At 36.7% G+C, this 27,237-nt stretch overlaps 1 pseudogene; it reads right to left on the bottom strand.

The window, feature by feature from the left end:
* Nucleotides 1-14,240: 14,240 nt before the first annotated feature.
* The window catches only part of LOC114016910 (uncharacterized), a 96,899-nt pseudogene continuing 83,902 nt past the window's right edge, over nucleotides 14,241-27,237 (bottom strand).

The raw sequence follows: 27,237 nt of genomic DNA, 5'->3' as shown, positions 1-27,237 counted from the left end.
CTTATGCCCTCTGTGGGTTAAAGGATACCTTTTTAGGTGCTTAAACAGAAGCTTACACCTTTGAGACCTTAGAAGGACATACTTCTCCATAATGTCCTAGCACAGGATGCTTTCTAAATGCAGAATAGAGCATGATGTGTGTAATCGTGTAACCCAGTGGAATTCTGCAATTTAACAGTAATTATCCTGGTGACAGATACCCTGCCTTGTTCAAAAACAAACTGAACTTTGTAGAGAGAATGGAATCGCAGGGGAGCTAGATCTTCCTTCTTCATCTGAGCTACCTAGATTTGCTGAAGATCAAAGGACAATGTTGCCCTAGTTTATGTCAGTGACTGAATCAATACGAATAAAGATCTGTCTCTGTCACATCTTACCCTCATAAAACTCATTTAAATCCAAAGGAATGAAGCTACTTTTGCTAACTTTTTTCCCAGAGAGTTGTTTCCCTGACTGGAGTACTTGACAAGTGGTTATGTTTAGCCCCTTGAAGTCCAATTTGTGTTTATAAAGCAGAAAACCGCATCAATTAGAGAATATGGTCTTTTATGTTTACAACCTTTTCTCACCACTTTTGATGACATACTTTATTCTACTTTCATTAAAATCAATCGCAAAGCTTTGTTTATTTCAGTCACTGCAGGATCTGGCCATTAATACGTTAATTTCTAATCTTCCCTTTCAAATTCTACCATCTGCTTTTTTCTTTTTTCTTTCTTTTTTTTTTTTTAATAAAAAATGTGTTTTAAGAGACATATTTTCAGTTACTAATGTTACTACTTTCCTTATGCATGATTCTCTTAGCTGAACTTTCCAGATGGTATACAAGATCCAAGCATTTTTTCTTTAGATTCCTCAATTTAAAGTTGCTACTGCATGATAAATATTGAATTAGAATAACAACCTTTCTCAGGTACCAAAATAGCTCAACCTTCTGATCTCATTATTTCCTTCCATTCTTTCTCTAAATCTATTATCTTTCTGTCCTTGAATTGCAGTGCTTAAAATATCTATGACTCATTAATTGTAAAAAAATTGTCTTTTTATTCATTAGTAGTAGAGCTTTTCATTGAAAGTCCCAGCAGTGGCCCAAGACAATTTAGATAAAAACCATTATTTCTTCTGTCTAGACAGGAATTAATTTGTAGTTTTGCCCTTTTGAACAGGAATGATGGAGAGTTGTTGTCATTTGTTGTAATATAGAAAAGACTTTTTTTACCTTTAATCTGCAGATCAGATATTGTCAACATTCCTTTTATGACAAAGGTGGCCACCATTCAGCTAAATACTTGAACAGATGCTTTTCCTTAATGATGTAATTTCACAATAATTATGAATGTATTTAAAGTTACACTTGTGTTCAAGACATTGACTTCTGAGGTCTTTATTATTTGAGTGAAAAGACTTTACTTGTATTTTTCTTTCTTTTAAATAAAACTTCACTTTCCCTAGCAGAGATTTCACTCTAAATACAGATCACTAAATTCTAAGTCTAGAAATAAAACCCTTTACTCCATAACTAATCCTGAATAGCAGACAGAATCACAGCACCAGAAAATACTGCACGGCTTATGACATTCAGTAACTACAGACATCAATAAAGTAGCTATTTAATTAGAAGTGTTTCTAGAACATACTTTATATAAACCCCAAAGCACATGTACATTGCTGAATACATTATCAAACACAAAACCCAGACTGCATGATTTATTGACAACAAACTTTCAGTTTTGTTCGGATGCAGAAGGTATTGTCCATCTAAATTCATATCCAGACATCTTAAAAACTGCCCCTGTTTCAAAGATACTGAGAACCTGCTGTTGCCACTAAAACCAAAGGTTGCTAGATACCCAATGTACTTGTTATCACAATCCCATAACTATTTGCCACAGAATACTTTTACTGTTCATTAACTGTAGTTTACTTCTTAGATATTCTGGCCATATATAGACTGTTCTTATCCCCTGAAGCTGTATTGTAGATTTCCTTTCTCTTTCCAGAAATATTTATGATACTTTCCTATACACAACTAATATAAATAAATATGTTATTTTAATTTGAGATTCAGTTAAAGAAACAACCATCTTTCTTCAGAAATGCAATTGTACATTTGCTTAAAATCTGTTGGCAGGAGCCTAAGCCTTCTATAGATTCCATACTGAGTCTTAAAAATCTTTTGTTAGGCTAAACCATGGTAAATGCTAAAATTTATGCTGAAAATGATCAGTTACAGGATGTCTACTTTATTCTTCCAGTCACTTATTTTGTGCCTGGTTTCAAGGTACTTTTTCAGCTCTAGCAGCTTTTCAGAATACTGAGTATCAGTCAGGCAAGCTCCTGCCTACCCACAAAATATGTGCAAATATATTTGTAGTAACACTAAATAACATCAGTGCATTTTGTCTTCATTAATTCCTGGGTATGACCAGTCTCTGGTATTTCCATCCTCAATAGGTGCATCTGTGTTAGGTTGTTTTCAGGCTTTGCACATGTTATGATCACAGCAATGGTGCACTCAAGTGATTCCCCTCCTGGTGGAATCATGCTCAATCACTTCTGGGGCATGGGTAGGCCATACTACCAGCAATGTAGATGCAAGATCCTCCAGAGCTTAGCTTTTTTAGCTTTTTTGGGTGTATCAGTTTTTTTCTGGAGTGATATAACTGACACAGACTACATCCCTGGTAAACATGCCACGTGAATATATGGTCCTAGAACTATAATTGATGATGTCAAATCAAGTCCTGGTCCTTCACGCTTGGCAAGGTAACAGTTGGTTATGTAAGTGCAGTAAAAGAGAAGTCAGGTTATGCAGTGAGAGGTAAGGAGTATAAAACCTCTTAATCCTGTTTGATAACCAGAAGAATCTGCAAAGTATTAGATATTAAGTGCAACATAAATAACAAATAAGAGCATTTACAGGAATTATATCTAAGGAAATGTGAGTTAGAAGCAATGAGTTCTCTGCTTCTAACTATCATGGCTGAAGGGTAACTGAGTAATTTTAGTTGTTTTGTAGTGAGAAGTGTTTTTGTAATAATTGGTAGTAATTTGTTTATCAGTAATGTATGTCAACAGATTCTGTACCTACATAGATCTCCTTCCCCTATGGTGAATCATGTTTTTCAACACTTATTTTGTAGATTAAGCTAGCCATAGGTTTTGCTCTCATGTTTTAAAAGATTCCCTATTCGTCTATACCTCTTTAAACTTGTCATTCCTGACCATAGCTTGCCAGAACTGGGTGGAACTACACATAGACTAATAATGCCTTCTGCAAAGATATTACTAAGACTTCCATACTTTTTCAATTTTGGTTTTTTGTTTGTTTGTTTTCTACATGAAGTTCCAGAATTTCACTGCAAGAACTGCAGTACATGAGCAGCTTATTGGCATCACAGTTTCTCTTCTTCTGTTGTGGCCTCTAGAAAATAAACCCCTGGTTTACAGGGATCCTATGTGCTTTCAGATTACATCACAACTTCTGTTACATCATTTTTCAGCATAATTTTTTTCTTCCAGAGTCATGATCTGCTCTACACAGTATTGATAAAACTCTTCAGCCTTGTGTTTTACATAGATTTTATGACCTATGCCTGGAAACAGCCAATTATGAAAATACTAAATATTTATTGCAAGACTGAAGCTAAGGAATTCTGCAATCTCCCATACATTTCAATAATCTGTATTTAATACTGACCAAAAAGTCTATCCATTTTATAATTCCTTTATTAACCCATGGAAGATCTCCAACTTGAATAATGTTTTTTTTAGTGGTATCATACTGTTTAGTTATCAAGTCTTTTATATTAACCTTTTCTCAGAAATTATCTTATTAGGAAAGATATTTAATAACACTAGTGTGATCTGTCTTTTAAAAAAACATTTGTGTATTTTATCATTGTCTATTTCCTTCTGTCTCTGATAATACTGATATCTGATACAAACTGTTAAAAAAAATCATGATCCTTAGAATAAAGTAGCAGACCTGTACTCATCTCATTCTGCTTAACATTTTTTTTTTCTGAGTAAATTTTTTCTATTCTACTACTGTATTGCTGTGGTCCATTAATGTGTTGTTTAATATGATAGTCCTTTTAGTTGTCTGGATATAGATTTTTCAGACATCCAATATAATCATTATAAGCAGCTGACAGTTTACTCACAGCTCATGTATGATATTCTAATACCCTTCTCTCATTGTCTTTAGATTACTTTTCCATTGGTGCTACGTGCATCATCACCCTTATTGAAAACAGAAGTAAAACATGTCTTTAGTATGTTAGCAACACCTGCATCATTCCTGAGAAGTGTCTTTCCCTCCACAAACTCTGATCCATTCCTCTTTTCATCCTCTTTCCATATATGTTTGTGGAGAATCTTTTTACCATTCACTTTATTTACTTTAGTTTTTCCCTTAGATTTTATTTTTTGAACTTCTGAAATACAGCTGTCCTGATGATAGACATGAAATTAAAGAATCAGGGAATGGTTGAGGTTGGAAGAGACCTCCGGAGGTCATCTGGTTCAACTACCCTGCTCAAGCAGGAACACTCAGAGCTAAGGACTGTGCCCAGGTGGCTTTTAAATATGTCCAAGGATGGAGACTCCACAGCATTGCTGGGCAACTTGTTCTAGTACTCAGTCACCCTCATGGTAATATAATGTATCCTGATGATAAGAAGGAACCTCCTGTGTTTCAGTTTGTGCCCGTTGCCTCTTGTCCTCTCACGGGAGACTACTGGGAAGAGCCTGGCCTTGTCTTCATTACACCCTCCTTTCCAGCATTTATATACACTGGTAAGACCCTCCTAAGGTGAACCTCTTCTCTGGGATAGGCAGTCTCAGCATTTTTGAGGAGAGATGCTCCAGTTCCTTCATCATCTTCATGGCCCTTCGCTGGACTCTATCCAGTATGGCCAGTTCTGTGTTGTAGTGGGAACCCCAGAACCAAACAGAGTACTTCAGGTATTCTGGATAATCTCTGTCTTTGATATTTTCATTGCAGTTTATCTAATTCCCCCTTTTTTTTTCTTTCTTTTTTTTTTTTTAGTTGTTTATTCCTCCTAGTCATCTTGTAAACAGCAAATACTGTATAGATTTTATGATCTCTAGGAAGACTTTTACACACAATAATAAAATAAACTGAAGTTAAATGCATCTTGAAACCCTAAACAACATACTACAAGAAGATCCCAGGCACTATGGGAACAGAACTAATTTCTTAGCCTGAATGAACCCTGCAAAAGCTTGGATGCAGATTGAGTTGTAAACCAGGTGAGAGAAGCCCATAATTTCTAAATACATTTATGTTTTGTAAACTACTGAGCACTCATGACTCTTAATAACTTTTCCCTAATGGTTGGATATTAGCTTTTTGTTTCGTTTAACTTAATAATGAGTTGAAAAATGAACTAAACCCTAGAAACACCTCTTCCTGATGGATGGCTCATTCCTGTAGTTGTAAATTGACAATTATTTAGTATAGTATATATAAATACATGAGTGACTAAAAGGTTTTATTTGACTCAAACTTTGATATTTCCACAATTTTCATTAGGAGAAAAATTCTCTAGACATATTCTAATTTGGAATGTTTCCTGGATTTTTTAGTTTTGTTTCCCACTACTCAGCTTTATCATATTATTCTCAGTTTAATCTCATTGAACCAGTTTACTAAAAACTCTAGGATACACGTCATTAACCTGTATACAGATGCAATAATTCAGTGTTTGTCTGATGGCTCCTGATTATTCTCTTGATCAGCATGTTGGGGAATGAACTGGATGCGTTTAGAGATAAAAGCATGAATTTTCTTATCTCAGTAGTGAGGACAAAAAAGATTACAGACCATATACTCTGTGGATCAAATATTCAGGGAAAATCAATATGCACTGAATACTGGATTAAACTGCAGCTTACTGGAAGTGAAGTTACTTTGAAGTGAAAATTACTTTCAAGCAAGCAGTACAGAGACATGATCTAGAGGAAATCTCTAAACATGGTAATCTAGAATGATCTGTCACCTAAAATTTACTCCAGACTGATATGTTAGTCATATTTCACTCTGGAGCATTTTACTCCATTTTAGAATCTGTGTAAACATTGATACCCTCTGTGATTACCATAATTTTTGTTCCAATCCACCACTCTGAGGAATCTAATCATGCATGTTATTTGTTATCCTTTTCTTTCTCATTCCATCCTCAAACAGTTCATTATATATGTAGAGAGACTGATGTTCTGGGTCTATCAGATATCTTTCTTATCAATCTACCTCACATTCTGCAAGAGAACTCTACTTTTTTAAATTTTCTGCTCTCACATATGAGATCTAAGGAAAAGTGTTTCACCCTATAGGCAGCCTTAGACTAAAGTACTCTTTTTTTTCCCCAGCAATTTGAACTACTTGGGAATAAACTTTTTTTTTCCCCCTCCTTCTATTTTTTCCCATTTTTGTTTTTACTTTAACTTTCCTCACTCAGAGGTGTTGTTTAATATTATGCTTCAGGTGAAGTAACCAGCAAGTGGAAATCCAGTGGAAGTTATACCAGTCTATTTTCCATCTTCCTGAAATTCTCCCCAAGTTATAAAACCATGCCTTTAATTCATGCCTACGTCTACAAACTCTGGCTACATTGAGTTGAAGCATATCCAATGTCTGTAACTGTAGGGGAGAAACAGAAAATTATGTGCCTGGCTCAGAGCACTTTTGAAGCTGTACTACTGTGTTAACCAAGATATGTGCATTCCTTAGTACAAAGACTTTGTATATTAGATTTATACATCAATAGTCTTCATTTGATTGACTTTTAATACTTTGACCACTTTAATAAGCATCAAAAACTTACTGTAACAGCTAGCTCTGCCTCCTGGACCTCCTGTTGATTTTATATTTTAATTTATATTATATTTAATATTCCAAATCAATGCCATGAGGAGGTTTGAATAAGATACCTGCTTAGCTGAAAACATTCCCTGGAGCAACTAAAAATGTACTATTTTCAAAGGTTAGAAATATTTTTTCCACATAACACAAAACCATATTTTCATAGATTTGCCTTAAGCTCGCACAAACTTTCTTAAAAGATTTCTTTTTAGGAGCTAAATGTAGAGCTAAACACCCTTCTGGTATAGTAACTCCAGCTTTCCCTAGTATCTGACAAGAATAGAGGCTCTCTTCTGCACTGCAATGTTTTTGCATATAATTTCTATTCAAAGAATATGTTCCTGCTTACCTGCTGATATTTATTCCAGACTCCTTCAGCATTTTTTTTTTGGAAGATTCTTACTTTTATTAGATTCACTACTACATGGCAAACACCTTAGAGAGAGCTAAGTCCATCAATAGTGGGTACAATGCTAAAGTATTCTATTTGTTCTCCTGCCGTCTGAAGCAAGAGGGTATTGATGCTGAATACATGTGGCTATCTCACTAAGGTGCATAGATACAGCTTTTCAGTAGAGCCCTACTGAGACTGAGGATTTCCTCCCTACAGCCTCATCTCCAGCATCATCTTAGGGATGTACTTTTCCTGCAAACATCTTGCAAGGGACCTACAAGTACCTCTTCAGCACTGTACTTTCATCCTCTCTGGCATGTTTGCTTCTTCAGTAAAATCCCAGGGATGTTCATTCATCAATCTGTGTCTTTGCTGTGATTCTGCTAGTAGCCTTACTCTTTCCCGGGACCTAGGAGTCCTCTTACTTTCCTGTTATATCTGAAAGTGTTGTGGATAGTGACATGGCTTCTGAGCTCCCAAGACTGCTTTGGAACATATAACATTTCGTTCATATTTGAAATTTGGTCCACTGATCCTCTCATTATAATGATTTTGTTCACAATAAAATCCTAAAATCTGATGGTTTTGGTATTAAGGAAATGTTCCTTATCTGAAAACATTCTCTGAAGATGTATTTCATTATGAAAATGAATCAACAGTACTAACACATCTGTTTTAATGTTTATAAATTAGATTTTCAGCTTACACTTCACCTTACCTCCAATGCCAGCATTGGAAATTGATCCTTTCATGTCTTATACCCACAGCATATCTATCTCTGTTTTATGTGTCTGCAGTCTCTGCAGCTACCACCCTCCTTTACACAAGGTCATGCGATGTGTAGCCAAAAAAATTGCTCCTGTATGTTAAAAGTGTTTATGCAGGTAATGCCAAATGTTCATGTTCACATACTTATGGGTCAATTACATGCACATTAAAAGCTGAAGAGAGATCAGAGGGAAAGAAACTGAGCAAGACATTGAACTTACCTCCCTGAAAAGGGAAATTGCAACACTATTACTCTGCAGTTACTTTCCCTGTAAGTGCTCTTTCTGTCACTGTGGCAATGGAAATATGTAACCCATGTTGTTTACCTTCAGGTTTGGAGATTTCCCAGATTCTAAAAGTATCTATTACCAGGCAGATTCAGTTCATGCTAGTTACCCCATCTTACGCTTTTAACCATGTTTAAAGCATAATATAGAAACCTTATACATTATAACTGCATTGATAGACTTCTAGTAATATTTCTCTTTTTATTTTATTTGTTATTGTATTTTATTTTCAGTGTTGTAATTTAGTCAGATCCTGTTTGGTTAGAGAGATGCTAAGTGCCCAACGGAAATGATCTTCAGTAAAAAAGTTGTTTGTGATTCTTTCCTAACCTTGATCTTAACTGTATTATTATTGTTATTGTTATTGTTATTATTATTATCTCTAAATACATTGTCTTCTTCATTGTAAAATTTGCTTGATGTTCCTGACACTCTTAGCTCATCTTCTTACAGAAGATTTAAAGAAATCTTACAAAAGGAAAAGAAAGGTTGATGTAAGCTTCGAAGTGGAAGATACTCAGTATTCATCAATGGACTTAATGTCTGGTATAGTAAGTCAAAGAATAACAGAATGGTTGATGTTGGAAGGGACCTCTGGAGGTTGCCTCAGCCAATCCCCTGCTCAAAGAAGGATCAGCTAGAGCAGGTTGCCCAAGACATTGTCCAGTCAGGTTTTGAATATCTCCAAGGATAGAGACTCTATGGTCTCACTGGACAACCCGTTCCAAAGTTTGACAACCCTCACAAAAAAAAGAGGGGCGCTTTCGTTTTTGGTGTTTGTTTTTTTTTTTTTTTTTGGTATTACGTTTAACTGGAATTTCCTGTACTTTAATTTCTGTCCGTTGCCTCTTATCTTTTTGCTGGATAACACAGAGAACAGTCTGGCTCCAAATTCCTCACTGCCCTCCTCCCTCCCTCAAATCAGGTACTGATACACATGCATAAGATGCCCATGAACTTTCTCTTCTCCAGGCTGTACAGCCCCAGCACTTTCAGCCTCTCCTCATGTGAGAGAAGTTCCACTGACTTAAACATCTTACTAGCCCTTTGCTAGACTCTCTCCAGCAAGTCCATGTTTCTCTTGTATTTTGGTGCCTAGAGCTGTATGCAACACTCTAGTTGTTTCACCCACAGTGAGGGGAAGGATCAACCACCCTCAGCCTACTCACCACACTTTTCCTAATTCAGCCCAGGATACCCTTAGCTTTCTATAGCACAAAGACACACAGCTGTCTCCTGTTCAACTTGGTGTCTGCCAGTGCCTCCAGGTCCTTTTCTACAAAGCTGCTTTCCAGATGGTCAGCAACAGGCATTTACTGGTACATGAGGTTATTACTCCACAGGAATTTCCTGGGGGAAATATGCATTTCATTTTGCTGAACTTCAATAGATTCCTGTCTGCCCAAGCCTCCAGCCTGTCCTTCTGAATGGCAGCACACCATTGAGTGTACCAGCCACTCCTGGTTTTAAGTCATCTGCAAACTTATTGGGGGTGAATGCCATCCCATTCTTTGGGTAATTAATGAAGATATTAAATGGCTCCAGTATCAATCCCTGGTGCACACTGCTAGTGACTAGCCTTCAACAGGACTTAATTCTGCTGATCATCAGCCAAGACTTTCAGCATCAGGCAACAGTCACTGTATAGCTGCTTATATACATTTAGTTGAAGCTTTATCACCATCACTCCTAATGCCACTGGGTTGTTTAATTTTTCACAAGAAATAAACAGCTAATTCAAAATACTTTGAAACACTGTTAATCATACTTGAAGTATCTAATTGCACACTATAATGTTGTAATGTTTTAAACATAATGTATTTATGGAATAATTAATTTATTTCTGTGTAAGTATATTTAATCATATTAATGCTATAAAGACAAATTAAAGCACCATATTTCTTCACTATATATAGCCAAACCCAGCATTGAAATAGCTCCTAATGTAATTAGAAGTGTAACATTTTCCAAAAGGAGTATTACCATCACCATCATATAATCTTGCCAAGTTATTATCATAGTCCCTAATTCTGAGTAAACACATCATAAAATTCCAAGACAACAAGGGAAGAAAAAGATTAGAGAAAGCATCCTCGTATACTTTATATATACTCATATACTGGTCTAGGAGAGCAGCTTCATATATTTCAACAGAAGTAAGAATATATCAGAATATCAGACTATTAGAATATATGAACTCATTTCTCTTCACAGATATGGGGAGCCATGAGTTCAGGCACAAGTTCTGTGCGAGTGTCTTATAGGGCACACACTAAGATGTAACAAGTTACCATGGGAAAGGTGGTGGTTCTCCATCATCAGGTCACCTTCATACAGGCAGCAAAGAACGAAGGTAGAGACTTTCTCCTTCATGACAACAAACTCTTACATCTGTGTAAGGGTTTTCTCCTTACATGTCTTGTCTGAGGGCCAAAGCATAGCTCATCATTTAAATTATATGTGAACCAGGGCTGTCTTAACTTGCATGAGTCTGATGTCTGACTCAGGGTGCATGTCTTAACAACCTCAACTTTTTGCCCTGATTCCTTGTCCAGAAAATAACTTTGTGCCTGCATGAAAATTTTAAAATTCTTTCCCCTGCAGTCACAAAGTCCACTGTCTACTATGGGAATTAGCCCTTAGGATTTCCTACAGTAGTGCAGGCAAAACTGTGAGTTGTTGAGCTTTTCAAATCATGGTTAGAAGTGTATTCCAAGGAACCAGTTGTGCTTTAACTCTGAGTGGGCAGAGCAGGAGAAAAGGGGACGTGGAAAACAGTATCTGGAAGTTGAAAGGCACAGAAACACTAATTGCATATTCAGTATGGGAAAAAGGTAATTGGAATGTACCCACATATCCATTTTATACCTAGGTGCATGAGATATCTGAAACAAGGTCCAGGCTCAGGGACAGAACTGCTCTTATACTGGTGATGTAAGTAAGCACCTACAGGAACACTGTACTGGGTGTAACTGCTAGGCTGTCTGGGTAGCCAGTGGCTGCACGATGTCCTCTGTGGAGGAGGCTCAGAGCTGCTCTGGGCCAGCCACCGCTGGCTTTGGTGGGCTCTAACACTGCTGTAAACACCTCATTTTGCACCAAAATTGCAGCAAGGCAGGGAAGCTCCCAGTGCTCTGATTCATACCTGTTTAAGAAAGAGCAGTAATTACTGAAGATATGAGAAAATGGAGAAAGCATGTCCAAAGAAACTGAGGGTACACATGGAAGGAGGCATTGTTGGGGACAAAGCTGGAGCATTACTATTGAAAAGAGGCATTTATGCCAGAGGAGGTACCTCTGAGGGACTGCAGACTGCAGGTGACCCATGTCAGCACAGAGACATCACCAAGGGATTACAATCATGATCCATGCATAGAAATGGTGAGGAAGCAAGGATCAGCAGAAAGAAAACATTGCTCACTGATCCCAACATCCTACATGGCTGGAAGGACTGGCAAGGGACAAGTGCAACGTGAGTTGAAAACAAGGGAGGCGGATATGTGGAAGGGGCAAGACTCAATCTGAACACAAGGAGGAGAGGTATTTGTTTGTTTTCTTTTTTTCCTCAATACCCAAATAAACAATTAAATTATTGAATTAATTAGCAATAAATTAAATTAAGTAAAATTCCCCACTTTGAGACTGTTTTGCCCACAACAGCTACCACACCATACCTGAGGTGCCTGGCCTACTATGGACACTGCAGGAAAGGAGACAGATCTAGAAACAGCTACAACACTGATGTTGAAAAGACACCTAAACTGGTAGAAACACAACCTGTTTTGTTCAGTAACAGGAAACCTGACATTTTGCTTTCAGTCCTGAATATTCTTTACCAGTGAGGCAAGTTGTAGGTGGAATCAGAAATTAGCAGTGTTGACCATCATGTGGCAGAATCAACCAAGAATGTGTGGAGGAACATGAAGCTGTAGAAAATAAGGCACTACAGACCTATGTGGGTTGGTGATCTGATAACATCTGACTTGCCCAACACTGGATGAATGAACCAAGCAAAGGAACCAGGCAAATATGAAACAGAGATGTTGTCTTTCCCCCCATTCTAATGTAAACTCGCCTAATGTTTTCTCTTATGTAAGTTAACTTGAAATCTGTCCTTGCTTTCAGTGAGTGACCTCTAGAGGTCACATCTCACATAAAGTATTCTACAGTTATTCATTTTTAAATTTAGGTCACATCATATTCAGCATTTATTATAGATTTGCATAGGCAGTCACATGATTTAGCTTGCATACAGAAAAAAGTTCAAGTACTGAACTGTAGTCCACTATTCATCTCAGCTCTTTCCGAGTAACCATAAAACAAGATCTGTGTGACAGATGTCTGCCGAGAATGCTTGCAACATGCAGAATATTTAAATCCAAAATCTCTAAATGGAAGAAAAGGTCTATCAGACTTTTCATCAGAAAACCACCTATACAAGAAAAAACTCTTTGCGTTTCTCCAGGACAATGTGCCTTCCAAATTGTATCAGTTTTCTCAGGCTAGATATCCACTAGCACTCTACTGTGCTCAACTTTTCAAAGCCTTTAAGGCCAGAGATATTAATATTAAGATGTTAATATTTGGCAAAAGAAAAGAAATACTAATTTGTTTGTATCAAGTCCTAGTTACACGTCCTTGTTTCACTGCTTGAAATATCAGTTCTCTCTGAAATTTTGGAGCCATGACTAGATAACTTTATTTTCTAATCCCTTTGTATCTATGCTAATAATTATTCTGTATTTTAATACATTTTATTGCTAACTTGATTTCCTGGGTGAACAGGAAATCTATTCCAGAGACCTGAACCCTGGTGAAGTGTCAAATATTTGCTTGTGTCTGTCTGCTGATGGCTAGATGCAACTAGAGCAGATTGGTCACATCCACACGAGTCCTTGTCCCTGGTTCCCTATGCACAACAGATAGTCTTAACGTGTTGGGTTTATTCTGGTGTGGTTTTCCAGTTCCAAGCTTTTGAAATAATATCTTTGTGCACCACAAAGGTGGTGCTTTTATCATATGATAATACATTTTTGTTTTACGGTTACTGGAGTGTGACACAAATGCATGTGTGGGTGTCCAAGGGCACAAGGCTGGCATTGGAGGAATGTGCAATATTAACGACAAACCCAAGCTCATCTAACCATTGCTTTTGGGGGTAACTGTATATACCTACTGGCTTTGTAATCGTGTGTTGGAGCTGCACAAAGCAAAAATAGAGAAAAGTAGCACTGTGGATGGTCCAGGAAGACAGCATTCAAGCTTGCTTCCTGATCGTCTTTCTTTAGTAGCACAGATGTACTGAATTTTTTTTCTCAAAACTCATGTTAAAACTGCATCTGTGAAGGAAAATCTCTGAGGCAAAGGATTTGTTAACATATTCTGAAAGCATTTCATACCAACTATTTTTAGAAACATTATTTTACTGTTAAGTCTAGATGTAAAAAGTGGAAGTCTGACATAGTCTCACTGGTGTATGACTTGAGTGTTTACTACATCAGAATCCATTTTCTATTAATATCCTCCAATATTCTATAGTAAAAAAAAAAAAAAAGTGTTGATCTAAACCTTGAAATACTACAAAAAGAAACTTTTTTCCTGTGGTATTGAATATCTCAATAAAGCAGAAATCTTCAGATATATATTATGTATTACCAGCAGTAATTTACTAGGCTACAGGGACTGAAGATACCAACACACAAGTTTCAGCACTTTCAAACTTCCTAGGCTTTTGCACTAAGCTTAACGGGCTACTTTATGCTTGGTTTTATCCATTAGTTGCTGCTGATGTTCTGTTATGAAGACTAGACCATAACATCTGGCTAACAATGAACATTACTGTCTTTGTAAACTCTTTACTCCTCCTGCTAAATTTCCCTAAGCATTTGATTCTTATATTCCTTTAGTTCTCATCTTGAAGTATCTTATTCCATTCATGGAGGACTTTGTTGTCTTCTTGGAGAGCCTACTCCTGACTTTGTAGGGCTTTTTACTCATCTTGAAGGGCCCTGTTCTCCTCTTGGAGGACGAATTTCTCCTCACCAAGGGCATTTTTTACTCCACAAAGTGTTTTCTCCCTTTCCTTAATAGCTTTACTGTCCTCTTGAAGAACCTTAAGCTGCTTCTTGAAAGCCTTGTTTTCCTCTCATAAAGCTAAAATCTTGCTGAAGAGCTTTTTCCTCCATGGCAAATGCTGTTTCTTGTCCTTTGAGAGCCTTAATCTCTTGAGGGCTTTATTTTGTTGTAGGACCTTTTACTGTTTCTCAAGATGCTTTGTTTCCTCTGAAGAGTTCAAGTGCTTCTGGTGAAGGATTTTATTCTCTTCCCAAAGGACTTTGTTCTGTCTTTGGATAGTTTGATTCTCCTGATAACAGGCTTTGTTCTCCATACAAAAAGCTCTGTTCTTTTGCTGAAAGTTTTGATTGTCTTCTTGAAAGGCCCAATTCTCCTTATAGTTTGGCTAAATTGTGTCAGGTTTAATTTGGTTAAATTGTGAGAGGAGATGACATATGGAGCAGCAGAGGCATCTGATCTTTCTTAAAGAACCTTTATCCTTTGAGTCAGACATTTTGTCACTTAGTTGCACCACTCAAGGGCTGTGCTGTATGGTCCAGAGGGGTGATTCCACCTTTCATATTCAGTAGTCATGGAACTGAGAACAGAGGTTAAGTGTCCATAAAAGCCTGCTCAAAATAACATAAAAATAACTAACTAACTAACTATAGCACTAACTGTGAAAAAAAAAAAAGGTAAAATAATATCGATATATGACAGGTATTGCATGTTTTTACATATGCTGAAGTATATACACCAAATTAAATTTCACAAAACTGAGTTAGTTATATAAAGAAAAAGGAATGGATAATTTCTTTTAGAGTCCTAAAACTTTAGTAATTTTGCTCCTGGACATATAGCAAGGTGATACACATTCATGGAGGATCCAGATTGTTAATACATATCCTCAGCTGTAATTTGCATTTCTTTACTTTTTTACCTTTTTGCTTTCTTTTTCTTTTTTCTTTTTTTTTCCTTTTTTTTTTACTGTATGATTAAGTGATTATTTTTCTAGAACTGTCACATTATATACACTTGAATTTGCTGTTAATGTTGTGCTGTTTCTGTTGTAACTCTTGTTCCATGCCAGGGATGGCCTTGAATTTAAGTTTACCTTCACTTTCAGATAAATAAAGACCAATAAAACATAAATATAAAGTGACAAAAAATATTTATAACCCTTTCAGAGGTAGAGCTGGTTGAACCTATATCTTCAGACTTGACTTTATAACTGAGATAAGGTGCAATTAAGCACTTTTTGTTGTTATTTATTCCTTATTCTACCCTGCCAGGAGAATGCTAAATTGTTTAAACTGGAGTGAACACACAGGCTAAGTAGATTTTTAGAAGCTTAATTTCTATACATAGGACAATATCGTCATAGCAGGCATGTTTTGGATTTATGCCTGATGTTTGCTAGAAAGCACTAAACAATATATACATATATAATATAAAATATATACAGCTAAATACATATACATGTACATGTACACGTATATAATAAAGAAGCTCCCAGATGTTAAGAGAAAATCTATTTTATCAGTGAGTTATGCAGCAGGAAAATTATGATAAATCAAGGAAATTATACAGTACTTATTGTTGTGTAATCTTTGAATCAATATGCCATCTGGCAGCTCATGGCAGAGCTGTCAGGTGAGGCTATCCTCAATGACATCATTGCAAAATGAGTAGCAGCAATGAGACAAAATGAACAGCACTAGTGAATATAGAAGTTGCAAGGGTAAGCATAAGTATTTGTAGGTTTAAGATTCTCTAGCAAGACAGTCTTCGTATTTTTCAATATTTCTTTCATGTTTCTTTATTCATTATGTTCGCTCAAAACATTATTGTCGAGCTCACTGAATGGTTCCTGCCAGTGCTGTTGATGGCTGCCATGAAATATTTTCTTACATAGACTCTGAAGGTAAGCTTTTATTCCTAGCTACCTCAGCATAAATTTGGGCTAACTGTATTTGGAGTTATTTCTAAATTACAGAAATTTCATAGATGAAACAGTATATGTTCTCTATATGATAAAAATTAGACTAAGATTAGTACCCAAAATTACAAATGTTTGAATAAATTTAACAAATTTACATAGAAAGTGAGAAATAAGAAAAAAGCATGATGGTAGGTTGCCTGCAATCTTTGTTGCCCCACAGGCAACATTCTTGATTTCCAGCTCAAACAAAACCCATGCATCCTCTGACAATCATTTTGCTTTGAATAAAAGGATTAATTACTTCAGACACATGCACTTCTTAGATTACACCCGTAACTTGTCTACTCTACGAATTTTGGGGGACAGAGGAATACTGTATTCCAACTAGAAGTATAAACCTGTTTCCAATATTTATTGAGTGACACAACTGCTATTTTTTTTGCTTTTGCTTTGTTGTTTTTTTTAATCAAACACTATGTGCTCAGGATATGAAAAATAGTCCAGTGATCTTATAATCAGATTGGGTGGTTTTGTTTAAATCACTGCACACATCACATCATCTCTTTGTGCTGTCTCTCAGCTCTGTTCTGCATGTTAATTAGGTAGGGAATGGAAATATGGCATGTGAAATGCTCAGTAGTCCCAGGAGATTAATATACACAACTCCCACCAAAAATGTTGCAGATCAGCCCTCTGAATCCTTTTCTCCAGGATATTTGATTCTCCTGCCTGCACACACAAATTAAATAAGCACAGCAAATGAGTAATACTGAAACCTATATCAAACAAGATCAATATCATGGGTTCATGTATCTTTCCCAGTCCTTTTCCTCACTTTAGCTCCTCTAGGACAATTTAAACCTTATTTCTTCCATGCTTATCACCAATTTAAGTCTGAACATTATAGCTCAGCTAATTTTCTCTTCTGCTTTCTCAGAAATGTCAGTGTGATTAAGCAAAAATGGTTCAGGTAGGTCAGTACCTGTTGTAGGTGTTTTCATGTTAAAATGTGAAGTTAAAAGTAACATTGGTTATTTTTACATGTAGGACACTTCCTTTTATATTTTAGAAATATAAGCAGTAAGGAAAAGCTGTCAGTTTCAGCAAATGACAAAGAATAAGGCAATATTTCCCTCTCAAGATCTCCTGTGTCTTACACTCCTGATTTCTAAGGACCCTGCACAGGAAAAAGAAGGATAATCTGAGCTTGGAAAACAGAGTTTTACTAACCCAGTCCATAGCTGAAGTAAAACAATGCAGCTATAATTACACCAATACTGAGTTACTCCACTAGACTTTCTTAACATTATTTTCCCATTAATGGAACAAAATTACTAAAGTATTAGGTATACCAAGAGTTAGCAATATTTATCAGAAAAAATGAAATGCAAGTTAGCTTGCAATATATTTTAAAGGTTTTTTTAAAAGGTTTTAAAATGTTTTTGAAGGGTTTTCCTCAGAGATTCTTGTGTGATACCTGTATGATCACACTGCTGTTTGTTAATCACAGGAGATATGAAATATAGCAGAATTCTAAGATAATTCAAATTAAAAAAATATTTAAACTGGGTTTTACAATCTTTCAGACACTACATTTTACTATTAAAAGTAATTCTTGTAGTGAGCACTAAGAGCGAAGGCAATGGGAATATATCACTGCAATGTAAGGTGCAGATGCTGGTTTTCAGGGGACAATGTATGTAAGACGTGATATAACAGTGAAAACAATAGTCTAAGCAAACTATGATTTCAGTTTACCAGTTCTTAGTTCTGGTTGTTCTGACCAGAAAGCAAAAATTATGTTTTTCAAAACAAAGTTTTAGTCTAGAAATTTACATTACAATGAAATGCAACAATGCAGACTTTTTTATGAGATCCACTCAGTGAATGTCTAACACAACAGCACACATGGCATCCACGAAAGATGCAGAAAAAAAAATTTGAGTTCCTACTGTAAGCCAGGCAATAACTCAAATACAAACCAGCTTCTCTTTCATCCTTTTTGGATGTCCCCACCACCCACATTTAGCTGTGCTGCTCAGTGGAAATAAGTAGCACAGCAGGAGCATTAACTTTTCTGGTGACACTAGCTAACAATTCAATCTCTGACCGCTACCTCAGAATAGCTAGGCCTACAAAAACGTAAAGTACATGCAAAGAAAAACAGCACAGTTCAAGAAAGTAAGCTTCTAAAATCAAAACCACACAGATTTGATATCTTGTATTACATATGTTAGTTGCTGTTGGATAAACCTAAAAACTCAGACTGGAACCTAAAAACCTAACTCGCATATTTGGCCCATCTGGCACTTCTATTCTGACAATTTTATGCTGATGTGGCTTCTTTTTTAGGTCATTCAAACTCATGATTTTCTCTCTCAAGCAGATATAAAATGTCTGTTGCTTCCAGGAGACTGAAAACCTGGACTAAGACAGATCTTTGCTCTACCTGCCGGCGATTAGCAGTGTACCGCAGAGAGCAAAAGTTGATGGTGTTGTACATCTGTGCATTCAGCATTCAGTGGCACTAAGCCACTAGTCTCTTTTCTGCATGACCAACTGACTAATTACTGTACTTGGCCTTTTTGAGTCCCTTCAATTAATGCAATGTGCAGTTGCACACAGTGATGGAGTCACCCATACAGAACAGAATCTGGGCCAGAATTAGTCTCTAAGTCCCAGAAGCACCTGTTACAAATACAAAGTGTCCAGATGGTCTGGTCTTTGTGGGAAAGTGTCAAGAATTGACTTATCTGTCTTTCTTACTTTTGGTTTAAGGTCATAAACATGATTCTTTTGAAGCAGAAAGCCAATCACATTTACGGGATGGGGAGAGAAAATAAAAAATAAAAAAGGAAAAAAGAGAAAGGAAACATAGGATAAATGCAAAACCCACTCCATTTGTAAATCTTAATGACCCAATAGAGCTCGTTGTTATCATGTTCTGGACAGGCAAATGGGTTTAGCCTGTGATTACAATGCAGCCTTCAACATAATTAGATAGATTTATTTAAACACAGCTGTAAACCATAAAAATGTGAAATATTAGTGATCGTAAATTCCACAGTTTGTAAATTCAAACTTAAATCTCCAGTCAGCTATTTTGCTTTGGTTTTGTTTAGAAACACTAGAAAATACTGCTCTTCTTTCACTGTCTTTTTTATGGATATCGGTTATTTGAGTTTATAACAGTCAAGATTGTTCCTGAATGCTGATTCACTTTTTAACAGTATGTTGCTTAATTCATGAGTGTTTTTCCTCCTTTGAAAATGACATTTGAGATCAGTGACTCCACTGGCAACAACCATGGTGTTTGCATCCCATGCCTTCTCAGTTGCGTGAGATGGAGGAAGAAATATGCAGGTTTTTTGTCAGATCCTGAAAGCAGTTAGGTTATATCAAACAATAACCAGGAACAATGGCAATCATGGCTTCCTAATATGTCTGTTTTAATAGAAAAAATAATGTTTCATGCATTGCTGAAAGCTCTTTTTTTCCTACTTTACCTCTCCATTTGCTTGCTTGCTTTCTTACTTCGTTCCTTGTGTCCTCTTTCTGCCTTTACATAGCCACTCAATATGAAGGAGAAATGAGTGAGAGGGGTAAGAGAGAAAGAAAGAGAGTTGAGAAAAGAGAGGAAGCTATTTCAGTAGAAGGAAAATGTGGGAGAGTAATAAAACGTATGTTCTGCCCATCAATCATTTGGCTTGTATGAAATATTTATTCTCCTGTGTAGGGTCTGTAAACTTTAAATGCCTGAAATGCCTACCATTATATCCCTGCATGTTCGCTTAACACAAAAAGAAACACATCACAAATAGCTTTCTGAGTTCCTAACTCAAATTTGAACAGCAATGATTGAATTAATGTTAGTCACATTGGAAACATGCCTATTTTTATTATTCATAATTACTGAGATAATATTGGCTACTATAAAATGTGTAAGAGACATCCAGTATTTTTAAGTATAAAATACAGTAAAGTAACAGCTACTACCAATAATTATGGTTTGGCTTTATTTTGTAGTTGATGCATTATTTCCTTGGATTTTGGAGACACTATAATGTATACTGAACAAATTTTCTGTATTTTCAACAGCTCAAGTGACATATGCTACTTGAAATAAATCCTCTAAGTGGATTGATTCGCATGATGGTTTAAAATATGAATATTAATCAATACTTTACTGGATTTTGGAAAAATCACAGAACCAATATTTGAATTTAAAATGTGAAAAGAGCATGGAAGTAGCATGAGGAAAGGATATATTTCATATATCCCAAGGACAGATAATTCAATATTTGCCCTTAACTGTAAAAAGGGATATGAAAGCTAAGATGCTATTTTTGTTAAACACGTGGAAACACAAAGACAAGGCAATGTTGTTAACATGTCAGAAAGGTTGAGTCATGCTCCATTATTCTTTGACCTTGCTATATTTACTTAATAAACCTGTGAAATACTGCATACCCCAATTTCTAAGAAAGAACAGTGGCTCTATCTGTAAAGGGCTACAGCTATGGGCATTTAGCTAGGCATTTTCTTCTAATGACATTTCTGTGCTTTCGCCTGGTTGTATCAGAGCAGTCAGACTTGGGGCAGAGCTGGACTTCAGAGCCACATATGTAGGCAAGCGGACATTGGAAAAATCATTGGGTCAGATCCAACAACCTGACAGAACTGAAGCTGCTGTAGTTCCATACTACCAGGAGCAACGTGTAGAGAGTCTGAGCATGTATTCCCAGCAGGCACATGCATACAGAGCACACGTTCACCACACATATACATGTGTATATATATGGCTGACTGCACAGGTCAAGACAGACAGACACATTCAGCACTCATACAAATGCAGATACCACCGGCAGCCTCATCCTGCTCCCCTCCTTGGCTGAGCAGGATGGTCTGCTAGTGAGAGTGTACGTATCTATGCACACATGCACAAGGTGGTTCCCTCCAGCAGCTGGGCTCAAACAGTCAACTCAGCAGCTGCCCCTGGATCCCACCTCCCTGATTGCTGGCATTTGGACATATGAACTCCTGAGGCTATAGTCCCACTCACGTTGCTAGTACAGATGATCTCACTCTCATACACACCTGGCCAGGCCTGTTTCCTAGTAGTCAGTTTCCTGTAGTTTTGCTCTTGGAGATACACACACATACTCTTGTCTCCCAGGCCACTTCACCTACTTGCTGGCTAGTCCAGCGTGATGTTTGTTAGTGATCACACACTCACTTGAATGCCCATGCTCTCCAGAGGTGTTGTCATCACTAACACAGGGGCCTCGTGACCCAAGGTCCTACTCCAGAAGCTGGCAGTTAAGCCTACTCAGTCGAGCCTCTCCCATCACTGGTACTAAGGACACATAGGCTCTCCAACCTGTTCCCTTACTCCAGTTGCTGCACTAAGATCCCCATACACCCCTATTCTCCCCAAGTCCATCACCCATGAAAGAGTTAGAAATGAATTTTAGAAAGGAATTTAATCAATAAATAGGGCAGACTGTGCTGACCAGGTGCAGGGTGTAGGTAGACAAGTGCACTGACCAGCAAACTATTGACTGACTGGGGCCTTTTTACATGCCTTATGCATTTATTTTCCTACACTTCTTCCTCCCCAAATAATCTAAATATATTTTCTTCCCTTTGGTTCCTCTTCAAAATGCCCCATAATAACCCCTGTGCACTCCTGAAATGCTGTCTCCCTGCAGCCACATTGTGTCCCACAGCCTTAAATTGGGTTCCTGCTTGTGATGGTGCCCCTGCACTCTGTGGAGATGAGTCTTTGATGGGCTGATGGGTCCTGTGATGGGCCAGAGAGTAGCCAGGGCAGAGTATTATTCAACAGAGCACAGAAAGGCAATAGCAAATTGTCTTTCTTTGCTCTGTTGTGGGTGTGCAGACAAGCTTTTACCACATAACCTAACATGTACATCTGCTAGCACGGCCACACAGTCTGCTCAGTGGAGTTTGTTTCTAGAAGCCAGCTTTCTCCATTGCAAAACATGAACTGAGTGCAACTGTGAGTAATCACAGCTGTGAAAGATGTATTTTAAAGCCACCATTTGTATTGGACAGGTGTTATTTTGTTGGAAACTCATATTCATGTTATCACCCATACAATTGTTTTAAAGCAAGGAATATTACAGGAATTTAGCTGTACTTTAAAACAGCTAATTGGGGGGGGGGGGGATCTATTTATCTTTCTAAGTAATAACAAATAATAAATTTATCTTCCTAGTTGCTAACTGCAAACTATATATATCATATGAACTATATGTCATTATATAGATATATATGAGTATCTATGTACTATTTCATATATATTCACTATAAAATATACTCACAATGTAATATATGTACAGATACGATTAGAAATGACAAATTAGGTGGTTTCGTGTCAAATATTTTTGTTTTCATCTCACACAGAGTGATATTCATCCCATCTAAATTCTGATGCCTAATAGCTACGCATTTGAATTAAAATAAGTCACTCTAGACTTTCTTCATAGTCACTTCAGAGAAATACATACCTCCAGAAACATCTCCTATTAACATAGGCATCTAAGAGAAATAAAATGAATCACTGCTATCATCTAGATGCACTTATTTTTGTTCATTAATCCAAGCTGACTAGCTAAGACAGATATCTATATTTCAGGTAAATAAAATAGTTTGAATCCAGCATCGTGTAAGACAGAGGTAGAAAATAGCTGTCAGAGAACATCTCCATATCCATCTCAAATGTGAAATTTTCTTTTATTACACCTTTTCTATAAGACAAAATGTAACAAAAACTTCCAAGAAATTAAATGTTGATAGCATTTTTCATTTGCTTTGAAAATGACTTTGTGAAATTCAGTCATGGGCACACAGGTCATTTAAGAGAAAAAGTCCTGATTTACTGGAACACACCAAATCAGTATCTGACAGAGAAAAGACAGTTTTACAGTCTCTTCCTAACTTGAGCCAACATATATATGAGGGAAGAATTAACACCCTGAAGCATGTCATGCCTCCACTCCTACCTGTTCAATTAGTGACAGGCTGAAACTGTAGCTCTCATCATCATTCTTAGTAATAGCAGAAGATCCTTTGCTCAAAGACCCATCTGAAATCAAAATACTAATTTAATGATAATTCCTTAAAAAAACATGTAACTTTTATAGGAATCATTAATAGTTTACTATACTCAGAGCAGACAGTACCTCTTAATTTGCTTCTGCCTTTCCAAATAAACAACATGACAAAAGCTGAAGTGAGATAAATACAGTTCATTTGTATTAGTTACATAGAACCTTTTCACAGTAAAATGGATACTTACAAGATGTAATTCATCTCAACATAAATTTGGCATCAAAAATAGACTGTGTCAATTGTTCCTCATTAATTGTTCACCTTTAAATGCAGAAGCCTGGACTGACTTGCTCAGTTGTAGGTATATGCTTGGAATCTTACCATGACTGTGCTGATTATTCTTCTTTACTTGGTATAAACATCAGTATCAGACTTTCTGTTTACTGAAATCAATGTTTCACCAAACTTTACTTCAGCTGGCACTCAGTCATGGGACCAAGACAACACACACTTGTTGTATACAGCAGACCAAATCTGTATGCTGTATACTGACAGCATAGAAATCTAACTAAACATTATTTGGAAAGTTTGTGGGTGAAGGTTTTCTACAAAAAATATTTGAAAGAAGTTTCAAATTTAATGAACCATAAGGGAAACTGCTGGCAGAGAATTCAAGGTCACTTCTAAAAGCTTTAATGAGGGATGAAACTTAGTGGATTTGTAAAGGTGATTCCATGTTTTGAGCTCTTCTGTTTTCTACTAGATTGATATTATAAAAACAAACTGATATACCTAAACCCAGGGTAATTACATTCAAATCCAATCTGTATTACTTACTGCACTGCTTTTATGTCCGTACTCCAGTTTTCCAGTGTTTTTTATTGCTCACACCTAAAAGAAAACACAAAGGAGCATTATTAAGCTTTAGAAAAGCCTATGAAATCTACAGGCATGGAGCAATATGTATAATTAATTTGCCTGCAACTGTTGCCTTAATTCAGGTATATATTTTTCTCATATAAAACTGTTTAAAGCTTAGCTCTGAAACAGGCTCTTTTAATTCATCAATACTTCAATTAAAATAATGGAGAAAAGTAGTATTGAATTCCTCCATCAAGTAGGCTGTTTTATATTAAAACCGGTAACAATTTATGACCTGATAGTATCTTGCAAAATCTTTTAGTACCACTGATTTTCTATGACTTGCATATTTTGAAAGGACTTTCAGGCATTGAAATCATTGAAGTGGATTTCCCCTATTCCTGTTTCCTTCCTTAATAAAGAAAACCCAACAAAAACAAGCACCCCTTCTTTGTTTTATGGAAACACCTCTTCTTTTTTCATGGCTCGGGGTGGGGGTGGGTGGGGTAGGGGGTGGGGGTGGGTGTGCAGGGAATCTAATTCTTATTCACCCTTTATTATAAAGGAATTACCTTTTACAGAATTTTTCTTCTGTACTGATATTTTATTTTTTCCCTTCAGGTCTGCAGTTGTAAACTTAGAGAAATCAGAGTGGTACATCTATAATAATTTAATAGATAACCTCTCACCTTTGCTTTCCTGAGTCCTTTATATTTTTCTCTGCAGTTTCTTTTTACTGCTGCTAAAGAGAGGACAACCCTCAGCAAGTGTTGCATTCTAGAGCACCTCTTTAGTTGTCCTAATGTGTTAAGGGCTGCAGGCATCTAAGTCATATACTCCTACATAAACAACACACCTTCAACATAATAACAAACATCTGAGAAATACTTTAGGTCCTTTCTGAAAAGATTTTTAAGTGGCTAATAATGACACTGATACATTCTTAAATCTGTGGCTTGTACTGGAAATTTTAGAAACATACAGATACTGTATACAAAAGAACTTCTGAACTGTGAGGATATTACAGCAACTTGGTTTCCAGAAGAATTGTATAGATTGTTTTTCAAGTGTTCAGAACAATTACCTGTTTATGTATTCAGAGGCCTGACATCAGGTATTTGTGTTTGCCTGGGCATGTGGTTTGTCTCTAGGAGGAAGCAAAATACAATAGGTGAAAAGGAAAAGACTGTGAAAATTATGTTTCTGTTCCCATTCCTGTGTCAGGCTCAAGACATACAGCAGACAGTTCCTCTATCTCTGGGATGCTCAAGTACATTCAGTGGGATATTTCTGAGGCTATTGCCAGACTCCCTGTGTGTCTCAGAGGAGAGAAAAATGAAACAGATAACATGAAAAGTTGAAAAACATGAACTAACCATGTTTTCCTTATGATTTACTAAATGGGGACTCTCTGGTAATTTTGAGATTGGTTCTGTCTTAGGTTAGAGTAAATAAAGCAAATCCAGAAGGACATTAATATCATTAACTCATATAGGATAGCTAGAAAAAATCTTGGCAAAGTTCTCTGATTTTCTTTGTGTTCTTTTTGTTATTCTAAACTTTCCAGTCAAATCAAATTTCAGAGACACTACTTTAACTCTCCTGGGAAAACTAGTGTTTTAAAAAGAAGTTATCAATTGATGACATTAGTAGCTGGGGGAGAACAGACTGCATCTGGTTGTCAAGATCAAATGATAACATTATCTAGATGACATGAAATGCTTAGATCAAAAATAGATCTGTTGACAGCTGAAAATATTATACATTTTGTTGATATGTTATTACTTATTTCTGGAAGAATATTCATCATCATAGTGACACAATATATAACTAATAATTTATTTTGGCATCAGATTTTTCCTTATTATATAAACTTGCTCTATATAGTTCTGAACATGGAAGAGAGTTTATTTAGTAATAGATTCATTAATTTCTCTACTAAGGAGCGTACATGGAAATGTGTGTAGAGTCTTGCTGAAATCTTGAACAGTGTGCAATTTGTTGACAAATATTTAACTTAGAAAATGGAGGAACAGCAATTGCAATGGAACTACTGCTTTTATACAAGGCCTGTTACTTTTTTCCTGTGCCAGTGGCTCAGCTCTGTGTGACCTTAGCTTCAGTGATATCACCCCTTAGTTACAGTATGGTCTGGTAAGTCATGCCATCATTAGTACACTGAGCCTGTTGTAAAGGTTGCCTGACAGGCTTTAGAGCTGGAGTCCAAACCATTTCTAAAGACATGTCTTCTTCCTATGAGGTCCTTGCAGACAGCGAACACCCTGTCTGTGCATAACTTAGTACCATACTGCAGCATGCTTATCTTCTGGCACTGTTTGTGCACACAAAGTACATAGACCCATCCCAGCATAGTCACTACCTGCATGGATGGGCAATCCAATCTCGAGGGAGGGCCTGGGGAGTAACTGAATTAACAGCTGTTACCTATGTGATTCTCACTAAAAGTGAAGTAAGGTGTGCAATTCTAGTGCCTGAACTTGGTGACATTTTTGATATTGTACATTAACACATGAGGCTGATAACTGGCACTCACAGATGATCCAGGTCTCTTGCAGGTCCTGTGTCATACCTACCAGCCCCATTGGTGTGTTGAGTACATTTTGGTAATTTTGGTGGTGCTATATGACTACGTGACATCACCCAACTTATTTCCTTGATTCACCAAGCAAAATAATCTTGGTTGCAGACCTGTAATCAGAATAAAGAAGTTTAAAAATCTATAGGAAGAAGAGCATTCAAGCTGTGACAGGTAATACTCTGAATTTTCGCAAGATCCTTTTGGTTTGGAAAAGCCTGCCAAAGTTTAAATATGTTAACAAATGTTATATCAGCCCTGTAAGTCAGAAAAGCAGATTGGAAATCTCTGCAATGGCTTAACATATCAAACTTAGCCTGACTGCTGCCAGCATGGTTGCATTTATTTATTTATTTACTAAAAACACTG

The sequence above is a fragment of the Falco cherrug genome, chromosome 2 (assembly GCF_023634085.1).
Source record: "Falco cherrug isolate bFalChe1 chromosome 2, bFalChe1.pri, whole genome shotgun sequence".
Taxonomy (NCBI): domain Eukaryota; kingdom Metazoa; phylum Chordata; class Aves; order Falconiformes; family Falconidae; genus Falco; species Falco cherrug.
This window is presented reverse-complemented; position numbering and strand designations above follow the sequence as displayed.